At 45.4% G+C, this 13,493-nt stretch overlaps 1 protein-coding gene across 1 annotated transcript in view; it reads left to right on the top strand.

Moving 5' to 3' along the window:
- Positions 1-13,493, top strand: part of CACNA1E (calcium voltage-gated channel subunit alpha1 E) — a 659,107-nt gene that overhangs the window by 333,518 nt on the left and 312,096 nt on the right. The gene's annotated exons all lie outside the window — the stretch shown is intronic.

The raw sequence follows: 13,493 nt of genomic DNA, 5'->3' as shown, positions 1-13,493 counted from the left end.
TAAGACTTCTGGTTTCTGATTTTTCCTCCGTGAAAGTCTCCAGTATTCCTGGGTGCATGGTGTTGCGGTGTTTGCCCCTTTTGGGGCTGGGCTTGATTGGATTCTCGGCCCCCTGGTCCCTTCACAAGCTGCATAGAATGGGTTGCCTCTAATCTCAGGGTTTTATTTCATACTCAGACCCCCTTCCGTCCCTTGAAGCCATCCCCTTTGCCCCCATCCCCACCAGCTGGGAATACACCTACACTGCCTGCCTGGAGGAAAGTCTAAGCTCTGTGAGAGGATTTATCAGTTCAGAATCTTCAAGAGCTCAGAGCCCAAACGCTGTAGACACATTGACAAACACATCAATAACATAAGCGCTTGGACTGGGACCCAGCTAACTGCTGGGGATTGAGTTTAAGTTCCACTGGAAGAGAAGTGAGTGAGTGTGTCACAGGAGGCAGTCTCTAATGACAAAACCCAAAAGCTCAGAGTTCGGGTGCTCTTCTCAGTCACGCCAGAGCAGCTCATCAGGGCCCATCCTTTCCTTAGTCCGGGATTGGGTACTCCTGCCTCTTCAAGCTTGACCAGCTGAGTGCCTTCCCCGTTCCCAGGATCCGGGGAAACCTGCTGGGCCTGAATTAATCAGCGGAGGGCTGCATCAGCTGAGCCCAGAGGTGTGCAAGCAATCCATCTCTCTCTAGCTCCATAGGAACTGCTCTCCACAAAGAACTGGTGGTGGCAGTGTTAGGGTGGACGGACATAGAAGGAGCTCCTTGGCAGGTTTAGTGAAGTGTACCCAATGCTGCCTGCTGATGAGGCATCTCATGGCCTCCTTCTTCACTAAGAATATGGGCATCTGGCAAGGTCTTTAGCAATCGGGGGCTGCTGGATGGTGAGGGAATGAGTAGGGAGCAAGCCCCTGGGGGGTGGCATTCTATATGGGGGTAGGCTTGGAGACATGGGACTTTGATGCTTGTGGAGAGATTTCTTGGGAGGGATGCACCTGCAAAAAGAGGCCACTCCTCGTCTTCCTTCGCCTCCCTTCCCCACCCCCAGCCTCCAGGTGTGCATGGGGAGGCAGCTGGAGCCACCTTGGGTCTCCAGTATCCGGGAAGCTTGCGGCTTGCCCCCCTTGGGGCCTGGGCATCTCGCTGCTATCCCCACCCCGGCCTCTGTCCTTCCTTTCCTTCCTCCCTAGTTCTCTGCTTCAGCCGCACCGCGATTGGCTGGCGTGTGGGGCTTCTAGGGAGCACCCCTCATTAGAAATGGGGGAGCATCTCTAAGCAGATACTCTTCCTGCTGCAGCTCGCACCGCCCCTCTTCTCCCTGCACTCCCCTCTCCCTCCCACCCCCAAAGAGTGATCCTGGGGCCAGCCGGTGCCAGAGCTAAACCTATCTGGGGTGAGGGGGGACGGGCAAGGGGGAAGGGTCGGGCCCCTGCAGTCCTGCCCGGCCAGTCGGCTGCACAAAGCGACAGCTCTCATTGTGTTTCGTGCTGCGGCTAGCTGCGAACACTCCGCGAGCCAGGTCCCTACAGATTTTCCCAGCAGGCACCCCGTTCCCCGCCCGCCCATCTTCTACAATTCTCCAAAATTTCCCACCCACTTTGTGCTGCTTTACAGCGTGCCTCTCTTAGGGGCGTGTTTACCCAGACAGGCGCCCTCCTGTTGCCAGGCGGTAGACAAAGCGGCCCAGCCGCCCCGCGGGTGGCAGAGTGTGCCGGTGGCCAGCGTTGGCATCTCGGACAGCACCCCTGTAACTCCCCTCGCGGCCTGGGCTCCACGGTCCCTCCGGGTTTAGCACCTCGGGCACTTCCGGCCCGGCCCAGGCTCCCGGGCGGGGAAATTAAGCACGTAACCTACACCACGAGGTCGCTGCTTTTCACGTTTTCTCTTCCGTTGCAAAGACGCCGCCTTTCTAGAAGGCTTTGCGAGCGGCGCAAGGTGTGACTGTGGGTTTCACTGCGCCCTTTCCATGTCTTCGGCCAGAATGCGCCAAAAAGTCAAAAGAGACAGTAGGGAGTTAATTTCAGCATCCTACTCAGTGCCTAGGCCCTGAGCCCCGTCCCATTGTTGGAAGTTTCGCGCTGGTTCTACAGCATGTAGGCTGTTTGTAACAGTGTTCGGAGAACATCTGCCAAGGTGTGTAGAGGAGCCCTGTTGGCAAATTTAAAACACACCATGTTTGCTTTTTATTCCTGGCTGTACAATGTAATTGACTAATATATATATTCCTTCTGGTGGTGGCCACGTGGAAGCATTGCACTTCTGGGGGTTCTGCTTGTGCTCTAATAGGGCATCTTAAGTTCCTAGTGTCACTTCTCTTCCTTCCTAATTCCTTTCCGGAATTATGTTCCTTCTTACTGGGAGTCAGTGTGAGCACAGGTTTACAACCAAGGCTTTGGAGCTCAGCTCTCTGGGTTCAAATCTGTTCCTTCACCAGCCCTGTGACCTTGAAAAGTTACTTTATTTCTCTGTGACTCAGTTTCCTTGTCTGTGAAGTGAGGACAATAATAATGAGTTACTGGGAGAATTAAATGAATTAATATATGTCAGGTTCCTAGAGCACTGCCTAATTACCCAATAAATCAATAGAATCCTTCTTAAGAAATTTTAGCATACCAAAGGGAGGGACCTTAGTTCTTGGTGAACTAAGTCTTCTAGGTTTTTGCCTCCCACAGACAGCAAGGGGCAGCATCCTCATCACCCAGGGGCTTGTTAAAAATTCAGAATTCCAGATGCAGAGAAGAAACCAGTGGTTATCACAGGAAAGAGGGGCAGAGGGAGGGGTAAAATAGGTGAAGGATATTAAGAGGTTCAAACTATCAGTTATAAATAAGACACAGGGGTGTAGTGTACAACACAGGGAAATATATAAAATATAGTCTATATTTTATAACGGGACTTCCCTGGTGGCTCAATGATAAAGAATCTGTCTACCAGTGCAGGAGACATGGGTTTGATCCCTGAGTGGGGAAGATGCCCTGGAGAAGGAAATGGCAACCCACTCCAGTATTCTTGCCTGGGAAATCCCATGGACAAAGGAGCCTGGTGGGCTAGTCCAAAGGGTTGCAGAAGAGTCAGACACAACTTAGCAACTAAACACCAACATATTTTATAATAACTTTGTACAGCATGTTATCTATTAAAAATACCAAATGGCTCTGTTGTCCACCTGAAGCTATTATTGTAAATCAACTATACTTCACTTAAAAACAGTTCGGAATCCCGAGCCATGCTACAGATTTACTGAATCAGAATCTGCATTTTTAATAATATCCTCAGGTGATTAGTATGCCCATTTGTTTGGGAAATGCTTCTGTGCTCCACGTAAGGGCCAGGATTTCACAGAATGTAAGATTCGGGACCCATGTCAAGACCTGTTTTGAACTGTCATATTCACATGCAACATGCTTGAGGATTTTGAGTATTCATGCAGTGCACTTTCTGAGATAAATACATCTGGTTTTAGCTGCAGAAAGTCACTGGAGAACCGGGAGTTCAGTCGCTCAGTCGTGTCCAACTCTGTGACCCCATGGACTGCAGTAGGCCAGGCTTCCTTGTCCTTCAGTATGTCCCAGAGTTTGCTCAGACTCATGTCTGTTGAATCGGTGATGCCATCCAGCCATCTCATCCTCTGTTGTCCCCTTCTACTCCTGCTAGGAGGAGAGCTAGGAGGATAATGTATAATTCTGTGTGCTGTGTTAGTGGTTTCTGACCACTACATGTTACTGGTCTTGAATCACATTGGCCTGAAAAGTTAAATGTAAGGAATGATGGAACTTGGGGGATTCTCTGATTTGGATGAAGGGTGGTAACCTTATCCAGTTATTAATAGGGAAGGTCTTGTACTTGTGGGAAAAAATGCCTAGGATAACCAGATTTGGCATGAAAAATGGTGTCAGGTCAACAGCCCACTCTGAATATGTTTCATTTTTCTTGGAAGCTACATCTGCATAGGGAGATAATTTTATTTTCTTATGGCACTCTCTTCTGCAGTGGATACCATAACCTTTTTGAAAATGTTAATCTGATTTAAAATGTGGTATTACATTTTACATGTTTCTTCTTTTCTTTCTCATCTAATAGATCTAACAAAAGGGTTCTCTTTTTCTCAGGGAATCGGCTGCTCTGAATATCACTCTGCATTTACTGTTTTGTGTGCTTACTGGCGCTAACGCTTCTGTGCCAGAGCCAGTTGCCCTGTAGACCTACAGGGTCTCCCTCATGGTTTGTGAGATGCTCCCCACACATTTGTGCTTTTCTAGGTTAGAAGAGGAAAGAAAGAAATGGCATGTCTGACTTTGTGCCATTGAGGAGCAGTGGGGGACTTCTCCCCCATTGATGGCGTGGGTCATCTCAGCAGGGGAGCACATGTTTCATGTGGAAATGAACATGATTTTAAGTAGGAAGATCAAATGTGTTTTTAGCCACTGAGCTAATGAAGCTCATAGTAATGAACCTGCGGATATTCACTCATGATTTCTTATTGTAGAGAATTTCGTCATAGCCCCAAAGGACTCAGACTTCAAGTCTGAGGTTATGTGCTGTATTATGGAGAATTTCCCGCTGTCAGTTGTCCATTATTTTTGGAGGATTTTGGTGAAGATTACTGAGAGCTTTAGTTCCCCAATCTCCCATTATGGCGTATACCTTTCTCCTGCTTTGTTGCCCATAAATATATTGCACCTTGAAAGATAGTAGACTGCAATCCTGGCAAGAATTTCAGGTTGGCTATAACTCCAGTGGCTCATGAGTCAGATCACCTTGATTAGGGCAGAGGCTGGCAGCTAACAAGAACCGAGTCTGTAATTGTATGCTATGATCAGATAATGCAGAGAGCCTTCGCATCTTCTGTGTACCTGGACGAGGAGGCAGGGAAACAGAGAGTGACTGTAATTGGCACTGAGGCTACAGGATAAAGGTCTTCATTTGCTGAAGCTCCGAGGACCATCTCCACATTGCCCAGTGACTTTGCCCTTGAAATAAGGTGTGAGAAATACTTCCTCCGGAAACTAGGCTGGGGCTTGTTGAGGGGATCATTTGTAGCTGGGAGGTAGCCTGGAAAGCAAGTTGGAGTGAAGGAGTTTGACAGAAATGAAATGACTTGAAGATGGAGACAAAAATATCCTGGCTGTGATAGTTTTGTCTGTTGGTTTGCATGTCATTTTCCCGCTTTCCTCCACTTGCTTTCCCTGTGCTAGGTGCAGGGCACCCGATGAAATAGAGGAGGAGGAGGAAAATAGGAGAACAAGCCTTCTTTTTTATCTGCTTCTGAAAGATCCAGGCTCTGGGATTAGTAGCTGGAGCCAAAATTGCTTATCTCTTTTTAGCTACTGCTGTAAAAAATGTAGGTGTTTTTTTTCTTTTCCCCTCAAACTCTACTGCATTTTATTCTCTTCATAGGAACATCTGGTTTCTTTCCAGCTTCGTATTCTTGGTTGAAATAAAATGCAGTCAAGATGTGCTAAACTCTCAGAACTCTCGCAGACTCTTTGGTCTTGTGTGTTCCATCAGCTCATCAGGAGCCTCCCTCTTGTCATCTGCAGGGCTGCCTGGGGAACTGCAGCTCCTCAAGCCCAGCCATGTGGTCCAGCCCATCAGAGGCAACTGTGCTGATCTAATTTTGTTTATCACTGACCGCAAAGACATGAAAGGGGGAACTCACACGTGACTGTAATTAATACCCTTTCATTCAAGGAGAGAGAAACCAGGTCCTTTTCTTCACTTTCTCTTTCTGCCCAGTCCTCCGCCCTTTTCATCTTTCTATATTTCTCCCTCTCATTTTTAGGTTCAGCCTTTGTGAATAATTCATTATATGTGTGGGTTTTTCCTAGGCTTTTTAGAAAAGGAAGGTTATTTGTCTTCCTCTTGGTTATGAGCGAGATCCCTTGCAGAGGGCCAGCTTCACAAATCAGCTTTTCCTTCTAAGTCTTCTTCTATATTTTTGCAGTGGGACTGGGACATGTGAGAAAAGTAACTGGGGGGAATATCTTTTTAAATAGGTTTTTTCTTGCAGTTTTTGTAATGATCGCCTCCTCTCCAGTCCTGTTTCACTGGGGTGCCCCATCAGTATGCAGCCATTCCCCTCCTGTAGTCAGAGAATGTGGTTAATGAGAAGATATTTATGTCCCCAAGCACTAGTCACTCTGAATCCTCTCATCCTCCTTAGGTCTTCACGCTGATAAATGCTGAGCCACTGAGCTAAGAAGCAGGCTTCTGTAGCTGCTGCTTTTCAAATTCTGGTGTGGATTCATATAGGATTGGAGTGGGAGCAGACACTGAAATTAGTGTATCATGCTCCTCTCTGCTCCCATCAGTACGTGGCTTCTAAAGAGACTAAAGCAGTCTCTTCCAAAGAGGGATAAAAATGCCAGGGACCTCTAGAAAGGCTTCTCCTTGCAAACATTCCAAACCTACACAGAGAGGGCTGGTGGAGTGCGGGGGTGGGGGTGGGGGTGTCATCAGCCTTGTTGTCACCATCATCCTTAATTAAGGACAGAAAGTATAGCACAAAGTGTTTAGGCTCCTCCAACCAAGTGGTCTCTTATGCGTAAAGCTTACTTCAGAGTGCTGTCTATGGTGTATTTTTGACTGCTGAGCACCCAAAGAATGTTTGGGGCTTCCCAGGTGGTGCAGTGGTAAAGAAACTGCCTGCCAAAGCAGGAAATGCAAGAGATACTGGTTTGATTCCTGGGTTGGGAAGAGTCCCTGAAGTAGGAAATGGCAGATGACCCACTTCAGTATTCTTGCCTGGAAAATTCCATGGACAGAGGAGCCTGGCAGGTTATAATCCCTAGGGTGAGAAGAGTCAGACACAACTGAGTGACTGAGTGCATGCAAGTGCAAACACACACAAGAATGTTTACTGAATTTTCTATTCCCTACATCTTTGACCAACATTTGGCTATGGACTCTTAACCCTATTTATGAGCCCCTATGTCCCCATCTCTGGAAAGCAAGGAGCAGCCAGAAGGTATATCCTTAAGAGGCAGAAATGGGCCAGATTAAGGAGCACAGCACTAAATGACTTTAAAAGTGTCTGTATCCAGTCCATCCTCAACCCTGTCCCTGGCACTGCAGTGGTTTACCCCTTAGGGACTTCTTGTTTTGGAATTTTGAGTTCTAAGTTTGTTGGACTGAGCAGTTCCATTCTCAGCCTTTTTGGACTTTTTTAAAGGCCTGCAATGGATGCATTTGTAAAACAGTTCATCCCAGAGGCAGGTGGGCAGGGGTTGAGGATGTAACTCCAGGCTAGGCTGCAGCTCTAGGCTCCTGTGGTCCAGCCTAGTGAGTGGCTTCAGGGCGGGGCCCTTCTGAGCCAAGTGTGGTCTTTTTGCCTGTGGGTGGTTGATTTGAATTGCTGTTGCAACTCTGCATAATTTTGAGGCTTTTTTTGGCTGCATTTGGTCCTGCTGCATTTTTGCTGCATCTGTTTCCCCCAGTCGCTGGAGAATTTGGAAAGCCTGCCTCAGATGTATGCACTGGCTTTCTGAAGGCTTGTGTCAATAAAGCCAGACGGTGGCAGTGGGATGGGATGTCACATTTTTTTTTTCCTCCTCCCCATTTGGGGGAGATGAAAAAGATGTGGCCAAACAGTAGGTAACAGGTTAGAGGGGAGAAGTCCTGTGGTCGGTGAGGTTTGTCAGTGATTAGATTCAGGTATCATTTCCACAGCCAAGACACAAGGGGCCCTTAGTGGCCTCCAGGACCCAGAGAAGAGTCTCTCTGCAAACCAGCGAGAGGAGGAAGTTCCTGCTCTCAAGTCTTTCTCAGCCTTCAGCTCTTTGAAGTGTTTCAAACTTTCTGTGCCTCTTTGTCAATTTCCACAGCATTGTCTCATGGGGCTGGTCAGAGTCAAAAAGCATGAAATGGATTTTCAGCAGTCAGTCACTGATGTCCTGGCCATTTCCAGCTGTGTGCTATTGGAAACTGTCTCACTCCAGCTCCATCAGGGATATTTCTTTTCAGCAGGTGATTTCTATCAGCATCAAGGCTAATTCCTCATTTAGCCTCTTTGTGTGGAAGTCATACGTATTGCAGTCTGTCAGTTTCATCTCTACCACTGGTCTTCAAACTTCATTGTGTCCCAGAATTTCCTGAAGGGCTTGTTAAAATACAGATGACTGGATCTCAGTCCTGGAGTTTCCGATTCCCTCCAGAAACTAAAAATTTGCATTTGTCACAAGTTTTCAGGTAACACTGATGCTGCTGGCCTTGGAACCGTACTTTGAGAATAACTGCTATGCCTGGCGATGCCTTTAGAGAAGACTAGTCTTATAAATCACCTGTCGAAAATCTCTGTCTCATGTAACAGCCTGAAGCCTTGTTGTTTACAGAGGTTCTTTGGGTTCAGGTCATGAGTCTTTGAGACTTTCGTTACCAAAATGCAGATGATCTTGGGAGCAGGGACATATTAAGCCAATATATGATATTATCAACTTGGTCGGTTCTTCTTTCTGGGCTTATGATTGAGAGCAGTCTCTTCTGAGAATAGGCAGAGGACATGTCCCGTTTAATTCCAGCACCTAGCACAGTGTTGGCACTCGGTGAGCATTCAGTAATCTATTGTTGAATGATCGAATTCATCAGTTACTGTTGATTAAACACAAGCATAACTGAATTGCCTATTAGTGTCTAGTGTTGCACTGACCAGATCCTATAGGACCCGGTATAGCCTGAGTAGGGGGAGAGGAGGATGGTAGGAGGTGGTCAGGGCACTGGATAGCTGGCAGGGGATTGGAGGGTCCCTACATGGGAAGTTGGAGGTTGTAAAAAGTAGCGTTACCTAATTCAGAACGTTGGTCAGGGTCGCTTTAGTTTCTGTAGCATTTACCACAGGCTGTGCAAGAAGTACACTGTGTCTGTTGTTATCTGGCATTTGCTTGTACAGAACTCTTTATTAATTGGCACCCAGAGATCTATGGTTTAATAACAATTGAGATTTGTACTGATGGTCCCTAGGTACCACAGAATGCTGTGGTGCTTTCTGAATATGATCAACAAAGCATTCGTTACATTATGTTCAACATGGTTTGAATGGTGTGTGTACTTTATTGTATTTGGAGCTTTTGCAAATTATAATCCATATTGATTATATTAAAGTGGCTCTTTATCACTTTTTTTTCCATTAAATTAAAACCTTCTCCAGTTACACCAGATAACAGAGGAATTTTGGCATTGTTCTAAAAATGAGTCCTTTTTACTCTAGCAATGCTGTGGGACCTAGAGATGGATCCTCGTACAATTGTCATAATGTCAAATGGTGGTTAGAACAATGTCATTATTTTTTAAATGGATTGATATCTCAGCAGGCTTTAGATTTACTGGGAGAGTTTTCCAACTGACAAGCTGGCATTGCATCTAACTGGGTGTGCTTAGTTTTGTGGGCTTACATTGAAAGTTGAACCCCCAAAATTTCTAAGGGAGTCTCTAATAATAGCATCTCAGCAAGAGTTGATGCTACTGGTAAAGAACCTGCCTGCCAATGCAGGAGACCCGAGAGACATGGTTTTGATCCCTGGGTCGAGAAGATCCTCTGGAGGAGGGCATGGCAACCCATTCCAGTATTCTTGCCAGGGTAACCCCAAGGACAGAGGACCCTGGTGGGGTGTAGTCCATAGGGTAGCAAAGAGTCAGATATGACTGAAGCGACTTAGCACAGCACAAGAAGTTGGCAGGTGATACTTTCCCCAGTTGACTGACTCCCCTAACTTTTGTACCTTGAACTGTTCCGTGCTCTGTTATACTCCTGTCTTTTAGAGTTGGGATTGACCTGAATGACTGTCTTGATGACATCTAGATGATTGTTCCTGTAGTAATGGCACAGTTAGAGCCCTCTGGTACAGTGTTTTCTTGCTTTCTATCTTGGAATCACAAATCCTATTGCAATTTAAGTGATCCTGTGGCCCCTTAGTTCCAAAATGTAATACAGTTTTGCATTACATTTCATTTGGGAGTGGGGGGATGGTCCAGGGATCACAATTTAAAAATGCTGACTATGCTAGAAAATCCCCACATTCTGTGATGTTGGGATCCTGGGCCATTGTAGCCTATAGATACAAGTATGATGGGAACTCCACAGGGAAGAACTACAGATCTATGTTGGTGTGAGTGCATCAGCATGCTGCCATGATGAAACATGCATCGTGCTCTCATCACCTGAGAGCACTAGGGTAATACAGGAACTCTTGCTGTATCACCTTGATAGATGACCATCAGGCTTCCAGTGTCAGGGTGCTCTCCTGTTATTAGAAAACTTCTTCCTTATAGTTTCCACCTGTTAGTTATTTTTCCCTCCTTTTCTGTTCTATAAAGCAACACATACCCAAATCTTCTTGTTCACTTGTACTATGAACACAGTTCTATAGCACTGAGTAGCTGTTGGCTAGAACTTTCTGTGATGATGGTTGTTTTTATCTGTGCAGTCTAATGCTGTAGCTGCTAGCCACATGTGGCTTCTGAGCACTTGACATGTGGCTGTCGTGACCGAGTGTTAAATTTTATTTCATTTGAATTAATTCTGATTTAAATAGCCACATGTAACTAGTGGCCACAGTACGGGACAGCAGAGGTAGAAAGGCTACACAGAGTGAGAAAGTCTGAGTTGCTATCTGGGATCTGTCCATCATTTGCTTTGTAACTGGACAAGGTTTCCCTAACTTGGTGCAAAGGCCTTCTTGTGATCCACTCTGCACATGGCACCAACCTGTCTCAGCTGCCATAATGCCCTTCTCTCCCTCTGTGTCAATGGGCTACCTGAAGGGACCATCCTTTCCCAGGCCTCTGTGCTTGTGCACTTGCTGCTCTCTATGCCTAGAATGTCTTCTCTCTCTCCCCTGGACTGCTCGGCTTTAAGACTGTACTCGAGGTCATTTCCTCCAGGAAGCCTTCTTGGATTTCTCTCAGCAGAGTAAGACCAACTCCCTCCTCCTGGCTCCCACATGATACCTGGTTTATTACTTTATTGTAGTACTTACCCCATAGTTTTAGTATTGGTTTTAAATCCCTGTAAGTGAGAGCTCATTATCTTTAAGTTTTAAAATACCAGGACATAGAACAGTACTTATTAACATTGGCAATAAACATGTTTATTTAAATTAAAATAATTTTTTAAAGTTTCTTTTTGTGAAGAAATTGCATTCTAGTTCTGACGACTTGAAGTTGTAGTCATCTGAAAACCTCAGATCTTTTATTATGAATTGATGGCAGAGTTAATTTTCCCTCACGCTGTTCTCATTCAGTTTAATTTTTGAATGTAAATTCAGGACTCTGAGTTTATTTCATTTTATCTCCTTGCTTTTGGTCCAACAGTCCATCCTGTAGAGATCCTTTTCAGGTGGGGACGGGGAACTAACATTCATTGAGCATCCATGAACTTCAGACCCCATGCATGTTATTATCCACATTTTATATATGGGAAAAGTGAGGCTAAAGAAGATTAAGTCAGTTGCCCGACATCATCACCAGTGAGCTTGAACCCTGGTGGTCTGAATCCAAAGCTTAGGTGGTTTCCATTACACATTGTTTCTAGACCCTGCTCAGGATAGTAAGCACTGTTAATGTGAGCGCTATGTCAACTGCAGACAGGATGGGCATGTGCTTTATCCTTTCATTCAAGTAATTGATGGAAATATGGTTAGAATTGGGACCCTCCCTTCTGCTTACCACTAGTACATTGGTCAGCCTTCATTGACTGTTCAGCTTTTCTCACATTTGCTGAACTTCAACCAGCTGATAGCCCTCTATCTCATCTGTAAGGATATTGGGCAAGATATCCTTGTCATAGGCTTTGCTGAAATCCATACACACTTTTATACCTATTTCATGCCTGTGCAAAGAATCCGCCTGTAATGTAGAACTCCTGGGTTCAATCCCTGGGTCAGGAAGATCCCCTGGATAAGGACATGGCAACCCACTCCAGTATTCTTGCTGGGGAAATCCTATGGACAGAGGAGCCTGGCAGTCTACAGCCCATGGGGTCACAAAGAATTGGACACAACTTAGCAATAAACCACCATACCTGTATTAGGCTAGGAAATAACATCTTTCTTTCTCCGAGGTCCACACTGGGTGTTATCTTCAGAGACTCACTTAGACAATATTTTATTTCTTTACTAGACAGTAGAAGTTTTGAAGTCTAGAGTCACAGGAGTTGAAGTGATATTAGACATCAGCTAGTCCAATGCCCAGTAGATAAAAGCTTCACCTTAGAGGTTAGGATTTACCAGTCTCTCCTTGGAAGCGTTAGTGCGTCAATTAAAAACATGGCCTTTAGATTCAAGTCTTGATACCATCTTCACCAGTTCTAGTTGTGTGCCTTGGGAAGTTACTTGATCTTGCTGTGCTTAGAATCCTCAACCATAAAATGGAAATAGAAATTTCACCTGCAGTGTGTATCTTATAGGATTTTTGTGACAATCAGATGAGATAATACATGTAAAACGTAAGAAAAATGTCTGGCACATAGTAAGCCATGAATACATCTTAGTTGTTAGTGTCTGGTTAATTTCAGATGAATCAACATTAAATTTCTGTAGATCAATTTTCCCCTTCTAACAATACCATTTGCTTTCTACTGACCTTTGTCGGCTCTCTAACCGGGGCAACTGCCAGATGTTTATGTGGCCTCATGTTGGTTTAGTAACCTCGCTGAGCCTCAGCCTCTTCAGGTGTGATGTGTAGGTCACCTGCCCTGCTTTGCCTCCCTTCCAAGACTGTTGTAAGGCTAAAATCAGCTAATATGCGGCAAAGTCCTTTGTAAAGATGTTAGATATTAGGGACTTGCCTGTAGTTCAGACCATAAAGAATCTACCTGCAATGCAGGAGACCTGGGTTTGATCCCTGGGTTGGAAAGATCCTCTGGAGAAGGAATGGCAACCCACTCCATTAGTCTTGTCTGGAGAATCCCGTGGATAGAGGACCCTGGCAGGCTATATAGCCCATGGGGTTGCAAAGACTAGGATACAACTGAACGACTAACAGTACTACTAACATTTTGTTGAGTATTTACTATGTGCCAGATTCTTGTGCTTAGCGCGTCCCATGGATTACTGCATTTATTCCCTGTGACAGTCCTACAGAGAGATGCATGCTTGTTTACTGCATTTCATAGTTGGGAGGATTACATGGAGAGGTTAACTCATTTGACCAAGATTACACAGTACGCAAGAGCTGGAGGCCTGGATCAGAGCCCGTGCTCTCAACCACCTCAATGAGGTGGTCTGCCCACCAGCCCTTTTTGTTTTTCTTCTCAGAGTTATTGGGTTTACATTTTTAATGTTGCATTAAAAAACACCTACATCCAAACCTGCCTTTTTTCATGCGTCTCTAATGCCAATTTTATACCAACATGGTCTCTGAGGACATGCTTGGATTTACAACTCAGAGAAAAATATCTTTAGGAGCAATAACGTTGCAGAATTTTCCTAGCAAACTTTTGATGAAAGCAGATAAGATACTCAAAACCATCAGCCTTAGACCAAGGCACTCTGTTTCGTTTTTGTACAGAAA

This window comes from Giraffa tippelskirchi, chromosome 5 (genome assembly GCF_054371585.1).
Source record: "Giraffa tippelskirchi isolate mGirTip1 chromosome 5, T2T-mGirTip1v1.2.pri, whole genome shotgun sequence".
Lineage (NCBI taxonomy): Eukaryota > Metazoa > Chordata > Mammalia > Artiodactyla > Giraffidae > Giraffa > Giraffa tippelskirchi.
The sequence above is the reverse complement of the archived record's forward strand: the minus strand, read 5'-3'. Positions and strand labels throughout refer to the sequence as shown.